At 44.7% G+C, this 14,139-nt stretch overlaps 1 long non-coding RNA gene across 1 annotated transcript; it reads right to left on the bottom strand.

Annotated features, from left to right (window-relative positions):
- Positions 1 to 533: 533 nt before the first annotated feature.
- On the bottom strand, positions 534 to 13,882 carry LOC116972825. The gene is made up of 3 exons (XR_004411900.1): positions 13,846 to 13,882; positions 13,470 to 13,472; positions 534 to 549 (listed from the first exon to the last, which is right to left on the bottom strand). It is a non-coding gene; the product is annotated as an uncharacterized LOC116972825 (long non-coding RNA).
- Positions 13,883 to 14,139: the final 257 nt, after the last annotated feature.

The following is a 14,139-nucleotide window of genomic DNA, read 5'->3' on the forward strand; positions in this document are numbered from 1 at the left end:
CTATTTTGGCACATGCAAATTTACTGATTAACCATTATCCATTCACACTTGTAAATAAGGAATTTAGATGATCCATTGTGGAATAGGGTATCCGGACGTGGCTCCGACAGACAAGAAGCCGAAGCAAAGAAGTCGAAGCCAAAGAACGGAATGGAAACGAGGCCGAAATGACAATAAACCGAAAGAGTCCGAAGACTAATGAATGCCTACTAACCGATAGGATGGGACGCCTAAATGCAAACTAACCGAAAGGGCGGGACGCCTAAATCCAAAGGAACCGAAAAGCTGCATCGCCTAAAAGCAAACTTACCAAATGGCCGCTCTGTTGAAACGCCACCTACCCGAGAGGCGGCGTCACCTACAGGCCAAAGAACCGACTGCCGCTTAACAGAAATGTCCAATAACGGACATGACGTTGCCGGGGGGCGGGACTTGTCAGCGATTGGTTCAGACTCCCGCGCCCATCACATCACTATGAAGGCATGAACATTGTCCCAAACCTCCGCTCCACCCGACCCGCAGCCGTGGGTGTCCGTGGGAGAGTGGGGGCTGCCCCGAGCAATGCACACCTTCTGCCGCTTTCAACTTGGTGCTTGGGTTCAGATTGCCCAGTCACCTATGGCTTGTGTGGGATAATGAACCCCACGCTCCCGTCTCCCCCTTCTCTCTCCCCTCTTCTCTCTCTTCCCCACTATCTCCCCCCCTCTCTCACCCATCTCTCTCTCCCTTCTCTCCCCTCTTCTATCTCCCCCCTCTCTCTGCCCCTCTGGGGAGAAAAGTGGAGAGAGAAGAGAGAGAGAGAAGGGAGAGAGAGACAGGGGGAGAGAGAGAAGAGAGGAGAGAGAAGGGGGAGACGGGAGCGTGGGGTTGCGGGTCGGGTTGGATCGGAGAATGTTCATGTCTTCACAGTGATGTGATGGATGCGGGGGTCTGGACCAATCGCTGACAAGTCGCGCCCCCCAGCAACGTCAAGTCCGTTATTGGACTTTTCTGTTGAGTGGCAGTCGGTCCTTTGGCTTGTAGGCGACGCTGCCTTTCGGGTAGGTGGCATTTCGACAGCGGCCATTCGGTCAGTTTGCATTTAGGCGTCCCATCCTTTCGGTTCGTCTTCGGGCTCTTTCGGTTTATTGCCGTTTCAGCCTCCTTTCCATTCCGTTCTTTGGCTTCGACTTCTTTGCTTCGGCCTCTCGTCCGTCAGCGCCACATCCGCACACGGTGAAATAGTACTCTCGGTATAACTGAACAGATTAGTATTGGTCTATTATTATCACATGTATTGAAATACTGTGAAAAGCATTTATGTGCTATCCAGTCAAAGCAAATCATATTATACATAAGTACAATCAAACCATATACAATTGCAGCAGGGATTGCAAAGAGAAAAATCCCAGAATGCAGAATATAGGTTTATAGCAATATAGTCTTATAGTGACAGAGATAAGGTGCAAGATCCACAATGGGGAAGGTTGGAAAATCGAGATTACATCTGAGATTATGTCCATTCAGTTGTCCAATAATAAAGGGGATGAGGCTGTTCTTGAATCTGGTGTTACATGATTTCAAGCTTTTGTATCTTCTGCCTGATGGAAGAGGGGAAAAGTGAGAATGACCAGGTGAAAAAGGTTCTGGATTATACTAGCTGCATTCCTGAGGCTGTGTGGTGTAGATGGAGTTGATGGTGGAGAGGCGGGTCTGTGTGAAGGATTCGGCTACATCCATTACTCAGCAGTTTCCTACGGTCTTGGGCAGAGTTGTTCCCAAAAATGTCATGTATTGTTTGACCTCCACCATATGACCTCCACTAGTATTTGCATCATTCTATTATTTTTCTATTATTTTTCCTTTCAAAATGTCCAAAACAATATCAATCATTTTACTTTTCCATTCTGATATAACTATCTTCTTTAAAATATGGGGAATAGGTTAGTGTTTCTAGTAGTCTATATGGGGCTAAGTTATGATAAGTTAGCCTGAAGGGGCTGTCCCACTGTGGCGACCTAATAGGCGAGTTTAGAAGAGTTTGCCGTCGACTCATACTTGCAGCGTGGTCGACACGAGGTCCTAGGAGGTCTTTGTAACGCTCCTTCATGCTCGAGAATAGTCCCTGCGTACTCGAGGCCTCAGCTAGGTCGCGGCGTATTTTTCAACATGCTGAAAAATGCCTGTGAGTAAAAAAAGGTCGCCATGGAAAAAAATCGATATTTTTTTTACTCGTAGGTTTAGTCAAAGTAGGTTGTAGTAGGTCGGCATGTTATTCGTAGGTAATCGAGGGTAGTCGAAGGTAGTCGTAGGTATTCAACATAGTCGAAGGGTGGTCGAAGGAGATTGAAGTAGGTCGTCTTCACTCTCCACTATTCGGTTTTCTCGAAGCTAGTCTTCAACATAGTCGAAGGAGGTCGAAGGAGGGTCAACATGACACTTTTTCAAAATCTGCTAAACTCTTCTAAACTCGCCAATTAGGTTGCCGCAGTGGGACAGACCCTTGAGTTAGGAAGTCTAATTCAGCGTTCTGGAAAAACACTTTAAAAACTGGAACTTGGTTCAGTTCTACGTTGCTAAGTTAAAAATTTGTTTTCTTTACAGGCTATAAATATTCCTTAAAAATATGTATTCAAATGAAATTAATCCAGTTCTCGACGAGGTCAAATTGACAATAATAATGTACCCATAATTCAGGTTAGATTTCAAAGCAAATATTTAGCAATTTTTTAACAAAACAATGTCAAATATAAGAAAAGTTAATTGAGTTTAATTGCAACCCAGTCTTGTTTAGATTTGAAGGTTATCACATGTTGAGAATAAATCGTATCAAAGTCTTGAGGTACCTTTTAGCATTGAAAGAGTTTTTCACCAGATCTGCATCCAGTTACTGTAAAAGACAAATTAATTTTCAGGAGTAAAGAAACAAAACTTGCTGAAGCATCAGGTAGTATGGCTGCAGCATTCCTGTACTATATAATCTCACATGGACGATATAATTCATCCTGGAAAGATGCTGAAGCAAAAGATAACAGCTGTTTGAAATTAACCTAATTTTTGTGGAATAAAATCTTTGGTGACGAATGTGTTAATATTTGAGCTCATTTATGAAAGAGAGAAAGTACAGACCTTGTATTTTATTCATTGTTGGCAACCTTCCCAGCTTCAACTCCAAACAACCCCAATTGAAACTGACTTTAGTCTATCAACAGAGGAATCATTCCTCTCAAGCAAACTAACAAATGAAGCCACACAGGAATTGTAATAAGCTTTACATTTCCATATCAAATGAGAAATTAAATAAGGCGGCTATCCATTGGAAGCTGTGAGATATTACGCAAAAATCAACATATTGCAATCTATTAACATATTGCAGAACCTCATTAAGCTGCATACCTAAGGAATTAGAGAGTTGGTTTGCTGTGTAATTTTTCACAATATTGATATTGTAGGAATATATGGGCCATCCTGTGTTTCCCTTGAGTGGTTGTAATGGGTCTTCCCCTTGAACTGGTATAGATAAGGTTGCTTACTTTCCGAGGCATAAATAGGGCCTTCATTTCTTAGAGCATCATCATCTAGTTATCGCAAAACCAGGAAAAATTGAGACTTTAAAAATCTGTGCTTAATTTTTAAAACATTCTTTCAGCATTTAGTATTGGTACTGGTCATGTGTACCTACATACAGTGAAAAGTTTTGTTGCGTGCTATCTAGTTAGTCATACTGTATATAGGTACATATCGAGTTATACACAAGTACAATAGGAAGTGCAAAGAGAAAATGTACCTGAGTTCTGAATATAGTGTTACAATGTTATAGTGTTACAGTTACACCGAAGGTGCAAAGAAAAATAGTGTAAGGTCTGCAATGGGGTAGGTTTGAAGATCGGGAGTACTAGCTAATGTGAAGACTGCTCAGTAACCTGATAAAAACAGGAAATAAGCTGTTTCTGAATCTAGTGTGCTTCCAAACTTTAATATCATCTTCCTAACAGGAAAGAGGGGAAGATAGCATGACGAGGTGAAACTAGTCCTTGATTATGTTGGCGGCTTTCCTGAGGCACTGAAAGTGTATAGAAATATAGAAACATAGAAAATAGGTGCAGGAGTAGGCCATTCGGCCCTTCGAGCCAGATTTTATTGATAATAATCTGATGCGACACGTGAGCAAACATAACATTCTTGCTGACAACCAACATGCATTTAGGAGGCATAGATCATGCGAGTCTCAGCTTATCCTGACGACAAATGACCTGGCCAAGCACCTTGATAGTAACGTCATCACGGATTTAGTTGTGCTGGACTTTTCTAAAGCATTTGATGTCATCCCACACCAGAGACTGCTTCGGAAGCTTGACCTCTATGGTATTCGTTCCAACACGAAACAATGGATTTCCAGTTTCCTGACAAAACGTCTTCAGCGTGTGTGTGTGAACGGAAAGAGCTCCAATTGGCATCCAGTGTTGAGTGGTACACCTCAGGGCACAGTACTTGGTCCATGAAAAAGTCGCAAGTACGACCAGATTTTTCGCTGATGATTGTTTGCTGTACCGTCTAATTAAGTCAGCTGATGATGAAGATGCTCTCCAAAAGGATCTTGATACTATGGTTGAGTGGTCACAACAATGGGGCATGCAGTTCAACCCTTCCAAATGTGAAACTATGCGTGTCACCAGAAAGAGGAATCCAGGCGAAACATCTTACAATATACTTGGTGCCACCCTTGAAGAATCCAAACAAACCAAGTATCTTGCCATCAAATTGCAGAATGATCTGCGTTGGAATGGTCAGACTCATCATGCAACGGTGAAAGCAACAGGTGTCCTAAACTTTCTGAGGTGCACCTTTCATCATTGTTCAACTTCTGTCAAGGAGAAGCTATACTTCACCCTCGTTAGACCTTATTTGGACTACGCAGTTGCAGCATGGGACCCATACACAAATAAAAACATTTCTTCCATCGAACGTGTCCAAAGACAGGCAGCTCGATTTGTTACTAACACCTATGAGAGAGAAGCGAGTGTCACCAAACTTCTGAATTCTCTGGGGTGGAACCCTCTCCAAGACAGACGTGAAGCTCACCGTTTGACCTGTTTTTACAAAATGTTAAATGGTCAGATCGACATAGACTACAAGACCTACACCAAACCCAAACCAATTAGGAGCAGACGAGGGCATTCGATCCAATTTGTGATCCCAGCTACAAAGACAGATGTATACAGCAATTTGTTCTTCCCCCGCACAATTAAAGCATGGAATAATCTCCACCCAACTATAGTTACCCAACCAGATGCAACTAAATTTAAAGTAGCTCTTTCTTCCCAATAACCCTTTCTGGCTTAAACCCTCCCTTCACCACCTCCAGTTTAAATTCCATTTGGAATATTGTGGAGGACCAAGAAACCAAGAACCAAGAACTGCCATTCATTGTAATCATGGCTGATCGTCCCCTATCAATAACCCGTGCCTGCCTTCTCCCCATATCCCTTGACTCCACTAGCCCCTAGAGCTCTATCTAACTCTCTCTTAAATCCATCCAGTGCCTTGGCCTCCACTGCCCTCTGTGGCAGAGAATTCCATAAATTCTCAACTCTCTGGGTGAAAAAGTTTTTTCTCACCTCAGTCTTAAATTACCTCCCCTTTATTCTATGGTGTGTATGGTGTCAATGTAAATCCTGGCCAAAATGGAACAGGAATAGAACCGAAATGTAGCAGAGGATTCATGCATTGCTAGGCCATTTTGGTCGTCTGTGTTTCTGTATATAATAAGACAAGCTGCTGAATGGTGCCAGTAGGTCTAGGTCCCAGATCAATGTTGCAGATGGGAAATGTATGAGTGTCTCTTCAATTGACAGCATGAATGAGATTTTGAGGGTGTTGAGCTGTTCCCGATCGCGAGTGCAGAAATTGGCGTCACGGTGAAGTTTTCGCATCGGTTTTCATCACTTCGCTAGTCGGAGCAGATCGATCATTCGTGGGCTTGGGAGAGGGTCCCAACGAGATCGTAGAACAGAGTCTAGCAAGCACTGGGGGCAAAAGTGCCTTTGGGGTTAGAGGCCCTACTAGGGTTGGGTTCAAGGCCCTCTCCTTTGGGTTAAAGGCCCATAAAATGTAGGATTGGGTTCAAGCCCCTCTCGTTTAGGTTAAAGGCCCGTAAAACTATACTGGTTAGAGGCCTAGCCCAGAATTCGATATCTGATTGACGGGATATTTAAAGACAACACTGGGTTTAAGCACTGCTAAGTGGCAAAGTATTGCGTCGTTGCTGGGGGTGCAGATTGGAAGTGCGCTCCAAAAATTGGCATCGACTGCCAGCGTGAAGAGACTATGCGCTGACACCTGATACTTAGCAGGTAGGAAGGGAAACCCCTTGCAACGGTGTACCGAGGCGAGTTCAAGTCCACGCCTGTGTGAGATATCTGGATCCCTGTAAAACGGAGGAAGGAGTCTCGAAAGGTATCGGGAACTCAGTGATTAACCTATAAATTGGTCAAAAATACTTTAATCAATCTGAAAATTTCATATCCCTAAAGACGTTCCGTACAAACTTTGAATTTGAACGCGTCAAAATTTCAATTGGATAAAGAATAACGAACTGAAAATTCTCTGATTCAGATTTAATAATATTCAGAATCTAATTTTGAGGTGCTGGTTAATTCTGAGTGTATATATCTTTCTTTCCAAGTTAACTTGTGAATAAATACTTCGTAAGACTTGTAAAATAGTTAAAATCTGTGAAGCTACCTTTCAAAAGTGTATTTAAAACTGTGGATAGTTGCATTGTATTTCAATTCAAAGTGTATATATATTTTCTTTCAGATTAATCTGTGTATAATAAAACTCCAAAGTAATAATTTAAAGTGTATTCAAGACGGCCATTGTTGCATTATGTTCATTGTGTATTGCCTCTGATTTAAATTTTGAAAATTAGACACATTGTTGTGATATCGGTTTGAATCGGCTGTAGAGATAAATATTTGATTAAGATTGCTATTGTAATTGGAGTCCGAATCGTGGCTGATCAACCAGGAGTTCATACCCCCTCTGATTGATTGTTGATTAGTACCTGATAGTGAAGTGTAACTGACAGAGGCAAAGTAATTTTTAATAAAGAATAACCTGATGGGAAAGTTACCCCTAAGTATAAGTATTTAGTGTGAGGGAAAAGTACCTGAAGGTAAATAGCTAATTAAGAAAAAGTACCCCTCAGCAAAGAGTACCCTAGGAGGGGGAAAGTCTTCTGTATCGGAGGAAGAGGTTCACTGGTTGATAGCAGTGCAACGCGGGATTGAAATATTGTGATTTGCTTTTGGAACTGTACAGTTAACTAATGCAATATTAGACGAATGCTTGTGGTTTATAAACGAATGCGGTTGTGCATGACACTAATAGAGGGTGTAGTTTCTTGTCTGTGTACAGTTTTGTTTGTATGTTTGGAGCTCATTTGCATCTGTTTAGATTGCGGTTGCTCTGGGTATAGGAAACAGGCTGCGGGAAGGTGTATGTTTGCGATTGACTGTGTTTGATTGTTCCCTGGAGCACCTTGATCTTTAGATGACTGAGGATTGTATAAATTGTAAGGTTGAAAGTGTGTGGACTTGTGGGAGACAGGAGAAGAATTTGAATAAGTAGATTGGAAAGATTGATTGTGTAATTGTGTGAAAGAGGTGGGAGACTGCTAGCGTTTCGAAGCCGTTAGTCACTGTTCAGGAGAAAACTTGATAACCTTGAGAGATTGATTGTTCCGGAAGTGGCGGCGTTGTGATACGGCTGCGGCTCGCCTGCAGTCTGTCTGTTTTTACTTTTTTGTGTTGTTTTTTTTGTCTAGTTTAGTAATTTTTTTGGTTATTAGGTGGTGTTATGTGTGTGTGGGGAGGGTGAAACAGGGCTTTCTGCCTCTTCCTTCGGGGGAATGCGACTTTTTTGTCGTATCCCCCTTCTCTTCCCCCGTCCGCGCTGAGGCCTAATGGAGGAGCTGGCGGCCTCCAACCTGCGACCGACCTCGAGGGTCCGGAGGTAGAACCAGCCAGGACTCACCAACGCGAGGCTGGCCGTCTTCGAGCTGCGGCGGCGTTCGGGCAGCGGCACGACTCGGCGCTCCGGTGAGGGCGGACGGCGCGGGGCTGAGACACTCCCGTGCGGGCGGCACGGCTACCGGCTGGAAGGCGCTCCCGTGGGGGCAGCCCGGTGCGGGGCTGATACGCTGCCATGTGGGTGGCCTGGCTACCGGCTGGAAGGCGCTCCGGTGAGGGCGGACCGGCTCCCGGCTGGAAGGTGCTCCCGTGGGGGCAGCCCAGTGCGGGACTGAGACGTTGCCATTGCTGTGTGGGCGGCCCGGTGCGGGGCGGAGACGGTGCTCCGGTGGCTGAGGCGGCGTTCTGGCGGCGGCGACCTGGATCCGGGGCTCGGCCGCGGGCCAGTGGATGACAATGTCGGGAGCTCGCAGGTCACAGGTTGATGCCTGTTTTCCGGAGCACCCGTTGCAACAGCTGCGTCCGCTGGACTGGAGGGCGGCAGCTTCGACCACCCCTGGGCCGCGGAGCTTGAACCGCGGGACTGACTTACCATCGCCCGGTGGGGTATCGCCTCGGCGCAGAGGGAGAAGAGGAGGGAAGAGACAGTAACTCTAAGACTTTTGCCTCCATCACAGTGAGGAGGTGTTTGGTGAACTCACTGTGGTGGATGTTAATTTGTGTTTATTGTGTGTTGTTATTATTACATGTATGGCTGCAGGCAACAGCATTTCGTTCAGACCGAAAGGTCTGAATGACAAATAAAGGATTCAATTCAATTCAATTCAATTGAAAGGGAGGAGTGAATTATTGAAGAGGTGTGAAGGGTTTTGGAATTTTGTTTCAGTTGTCCAAAGACATGGGAAATAGCCTAGATGAGATATGACAGAAGATGCTAGGAGCCCATTGCAAATAATATGCAATGTTCCCACACAAGGCAGAGAAATTAAGAGACTTTTCAGGAGCGCTAAATAAGAAATTAGGAGACAAACTATGGCCTTCGGGGGGGCATTAGAACAGTAAAAGGAATAAAGTACATAGAACAAATCATTTGGCAGTATTGTAATAGAGAGGGTGCAAAGGAGTTAATAGGATTATGGAAAAAATATTATGAGGAACGAAAGGCAAATAAAGAAGTTAGGAGAATGGCGAGTTGGGAAAAAACAATTTCAAAACTTGGAATAGAACTGAAAGAAGGTGATGTAGATCGACCTCCTGGCAGTAGGAAGGACAGGGGTAGAGATGAAGGAAAGCACAAGGAATGGAGAAGAGGTAATCTCCTGAAAGGAAACTAGTCCCTGTAAATCTAAAGTTTAGAGATCCGATGGTTAGTGTTGACTTTGAGGGGGAAGAAGACAAATATTTGGATGATTGGACAAATTAAAAAACTTAAAGAAGTTTGCAGCCCCCACCATGTTCCTCTTGCGTTCCCAGGCTTCACTTACACCTTGTATGACTTGTGTCCATAATATATTTCCAGAGCCTGCAGAACCTACAACACCCCCTGCAGAATCCACGTTAGAGCATGCTCCACAAATAGCAGCCACTATTCACTCCACCATTAATAGATCGACCAGTAGCTCACGGTACCAGGAGTAGAAAGATGAGCTTAGCCCCGGTGTTTAAAGAGAAAGAGGGTATGAAAGATATAGTGCAACCGCCAGAATATTTTTGTGCGCCTCAACCTAGACAAATTAGACAAGCAGCGAGAAAAAGGAACAAATCATTAGAAGGTACCATGAAACCCATAGTTAGGAGGAAGGTTCATCTGAGGGTGAGACAGTAATTGAAGATACCGAGATAGATTTTGATGTGTCAGAAAGTATACAGACTGAACAGATATCCCATAGACAATTCCCAGTCAGGGAAGTGCGGAATCCTGCCTTTGATTAGACCAGCGCAGTGGGTGTAAATAATCCCCGCACCATAGATGTCCATACTCCGTGGAAGCCCCGTGAAATAATACCAGTGTTAAATAAAATCCCTGATAGAAAGAAGTCACCTGCTGCCTTTGTAGATTATTTAAGAACTACAATGCGTGTATATCATGCAGCCTCCCGAGACCTATGGGCGACGATACAACAAATAATTACTCCAGCTGAAAGCACCAAATTTTTAGCAGCCCTAGGACACCTGACAAATGAAACATTGGCAAACATAATAGTGGATGATACTGCAAGAGAAGAGGCTACATTCAGAAGCCAATTGATTTAACAAGAATTCTGGAGATAAAACCGAAAAAGGGAGAGGGAGCAGATGAAATTTTAGAACAATTCTCAAGATTATACATGCACCAATCAGGTGATTTAAACTATCAAAATGGAATACATTCCCCACAATATTGTGCCATCTTATTATATTGTTTCCCCACTACGGTAGCTGACTCAATTAAGACTAATAACAGGGACTGGTCTGAGAACCGCGCCTGTCAAATGGCCAGAGTTATGAGGCACCATTGGAAGGATGGTAGGAAACAGGAAGATTATCCTGTAACTGGAAGAAGAACTGAATGTATGGTTAGGAAGGAGGGATCAAGCTCTGGCTCAGGACCATGGAGTCCTCAAATGTCAGCAATGAATGGAATGGGAGAATGGGAGTCCCAGACTACCTAGATTATTATTACAATTATACTCCCATTTTAGGACCAATTTTACTGGAATCAAGTGGTAAAAGAAATCTAAGAACATTACCTAATCAATGTTATACTTGTGGGGGAATGGGACATTGGAGTCGAGCCTGTCCGACAAGGGAGTGAGTGAGAGGGAGGGGTCAAGGAATGGATCAAGCCACCCTTCACATGGTATTACGGTACTACACAAGGACAGTCAATTGGTTCTCTCTCTCTCATCACAGCCAGTGGAGCCAGACGCAAGCAGCTGGCTGTTTGAATGTTCCTGTTTGCCTATGGAATAAAGATTGATTTCACCATGTGTGTGTTGTTGTGGATCAAGTATAAACATGGTGTCAGAGTGGGATTCGATAACTGACATTGCACAAACTTGTGGTTCTAGTAGTTGCTTCATAATAGGCAGAGTGCAGCGGGGTCACCGTGACATGAGCCGTTCGGCTGCAGATCCCAGAAGAGGATCGCGGACGATGTTCCGTAGGTTGAGTAAGTCGAGATAAACATCACAGCTGGACCTGATAGAGCGTTCCTTTAGTTATTTTGCACTTTTTACCGCGCGCTCAGCCAGGCCTTTAGGCTGCGGGTACTTGGGGCGACCGGTAATGAGGTGAAAGTCCAGTTTTTCGCTACATTTCTGAAGAGCTGACTGGAGAACTGAGGTCCATTGTCTGAGAGTAGCTTTAGGGGGGCTCCGTGGACAAAGACGTGGCGAGTTCGTTTCTGAATGACCTTGGCTGAGGTCGGGCTACTGAGCAGGTTGATTTCAAACCATCCTGAGTAGGAATTGACTAAAACCAGGTATTGTTTGCCGTGCCACTTAAAAATGTCAGCTGCTACTGTAGACCAGGGTAAGTCCGGTGTGTGGTGCAGGGAGAAGTGGTTGTTTCTGTTGGTGCCTGTGAGAGGGTGTCAACTATGTACATGTCCTTATCACGTTTGTAGGTTAGTCTGATGTCATATCTCTGTAGTTCCATCATCATGCATTGTAAACGCGCTGGTGCTGCGTGGATCAGTTTGCTGCGGATACTGACCAGGGGCTGTTGATCTGTTTTGACCGTGATTGGGTTGCCTAAGATAAAGTCCTTGAATTTCTTGCAGGCAAAGGTTACTGCAAGTAGCTCCTTTTCGATTTGAGTGTAGCAGGGTAAGTCCGGTGTGTGGTGCGGGAGAAGTGGTTGTTTCTGTTGGTGCGGGGTCAAGCTATTGCAGATCGGGCAGGCAGCAACCTTCTCGAGAATGTAGGTAGCCATGTCTGGCCAGAACAGCATGCCTTTTGCATGTTGAAGGGTTATTTCTGCAGCGGGATGGTCCCCATGGACAATGTCAAAGTACTTGCTGTGACTGGATAACATTGCGATGACTGCCTTATGTCCTTTCATTATCACGCCATCCAGAATGACCAGTTCATCGCGGACAGGGAAAAATGGATGGACAGCTTGTGGCAGGTGGTGCTGTTTATCTGGCCAGCCGCTGCGGATGACTGTGGCCAGCGATTGTAGCGTTTCGTCTGCAGCTGTTTGTGACACTAGCATGTCTAAACCGGCAGATGGGATGCAGGAGACCATCATAGCCGTGTACCCCTCGTGCTCATCATCAGACAGGTGGTTTTTGCTGGTTGGGCGAGGTGCCTGTGAGAGGGTGTCAGCTATGTGCATGTCCTTATCGCGTTTGTAGGTTAGTCTGATGTCATATCTCTGTAGTTCCATCATCATGCGTTGTAAATGCGCTGGTGCTGTGTGGATCGGTTTACTGAGGATACTGACCAGGGGCTGTTGATCTGTTTCAACAGTGATTGGGTTGCCAAAGATAATGTCCTTGAATTTCTTGCAGGCAAAGGTTACTGCAAGTAGCTCCTTTTCGATTTGAGTGTAGCGCTGTTCAGTGTCGGTCATGGTACAGGAGGCATAGGCAACTGGTCTGGAACCTTTTCCGTCATCTTGTAGGCAAGCAGTACCCAGTCCATACTGGGAGGCATCACAGGTCAGGGTGACAAGTAACTTGGCATCAAAGTATGCGAGGGTTGGACCACAAGACATTAGTTTTTTGAGATTTTCAAATGCCCTCTGCTGGTGTTGGTGCCAGGACCAGTGGGTATCCTTGTGGGGCTGTTGTCGCAGCGGGGCTGACAGCTCTGTGAAGTTTGGGATGAATTTTCCCAGGTAGTTTTTCATGCCTAAAAATCATTGTAGAACTGTCATGTCCTTAGGTGTTGGCATTTCGTTGATGGCAATGTTTTAGACGGGTCTGGCCTAAGTCCGTTGTTGGTGAACACATGGCCCACATAAGTCACTTCGTCGAACCGAAACCTGCACTTGAGAGTTTGAGTTTGAGATTTACCTCCTTGGCACGATCCAGGACATGTTTCAGGTTTGAGTCATGTTCTAGTGTCGTACACGATTATGTAACATGGGTACCCAGCAAAGAGTTGTTCCATAGTACACTGGAATGCCTCATTGGCTAAATTGATGCCAAATGGCATTCGTAAAAATCGGTAGCGTCCGAAGGGCGTCGCGAATGTGGTTAACCTGGAGAATGCATGGTCTAGTGGCATTTGCCAAAATGAGTTCTTTACATCTAGGACAGAAAAGTCTGTGGCTTTACCCAGGTTGGCAGCGACTTCTTCCACCATCCACATCGGGTGGTGTGGCCGTGTGATGGCAGTATTTAAATCCTTAAGGTTGATGCAGTTCCTTATTTCGTCTTTGTTCTTCTTGACTGATGGTGGAGCCACAGTAGGAGGGTTTGTTGACAGAGGCTATTACGCCCGGTGTTTCCATTCTGTCTAGTTCAGCTTTGACGCGGTCCTTCATTGCGTGTAGGATTTGGTGAGGAGAATGAATGACAGGTATGACTTCCTTGACAGTTACAATGCTGTATTCTGTGGGAAGCTTGTCCAGCTGGTTGTCAAAAAGGTCTTTGTATTGTTCGAGTAGTTGTTGGGTGGGACTTTGAAAGGTCGACAGCTGGTACACAGTTTTGCCAAAGAAGACTAGGTAATTGCAGTGGCTCACACTAAACATTTCATGAGCAATGCCTCGCTTATGGCAAATCTTGTCATTATTGTAAGAATGAAGGCCATTTAACCGGTGCTGCCATGCCCGTGCCAACAGGGCCCAGTCACAACAATCTCTCTAGGCACTGACTGAAACAGCAGAACCACAACCACAGCACCTGCAAGAAGTCAGCCAAAACATATAGACATACTTGTATACCTGATTCTACGTCTACAGACAGTGATCCCATGACAACGCTCAGTATCAACAACACCAGGGTTGCTGTTAAGCTAGATAATGGAGCAAGATGTAACGTGATTTCTCTATCATACTTCCAAAGAATTCACAACAATGAAACTGTTCTGAAAACAAACTCAAAGTTACATCCATTTGATATCTCAAGTTTACAACCTGGAATTTTTCATTGTTAGAGGGGAAGTGCCCCTCCTTCTGGGCAATGATGCATGCCGCGACATAAAAAGAAAATACTACGATAAAACCAGCTCGCGGCTTCAACCGCTCAACAAGG

This window comes from Amblyraja radiata, chromosome 5 (genome assembly GCF_010909765.2).
Source record: "Amblyraja radiata isolate CabotCenter1 chromosome 5, sAmbRad1.1.pri, whole genome shotgun sequence".
In the NCBI taxonomy this organism is placed as follows: domain Eukaryota; kingdom Metazoa; phylum Chordata; class Chondrichthyes; order Rajiformes; family Rajidae; genus Amblyraja; species Amblyraja radiata.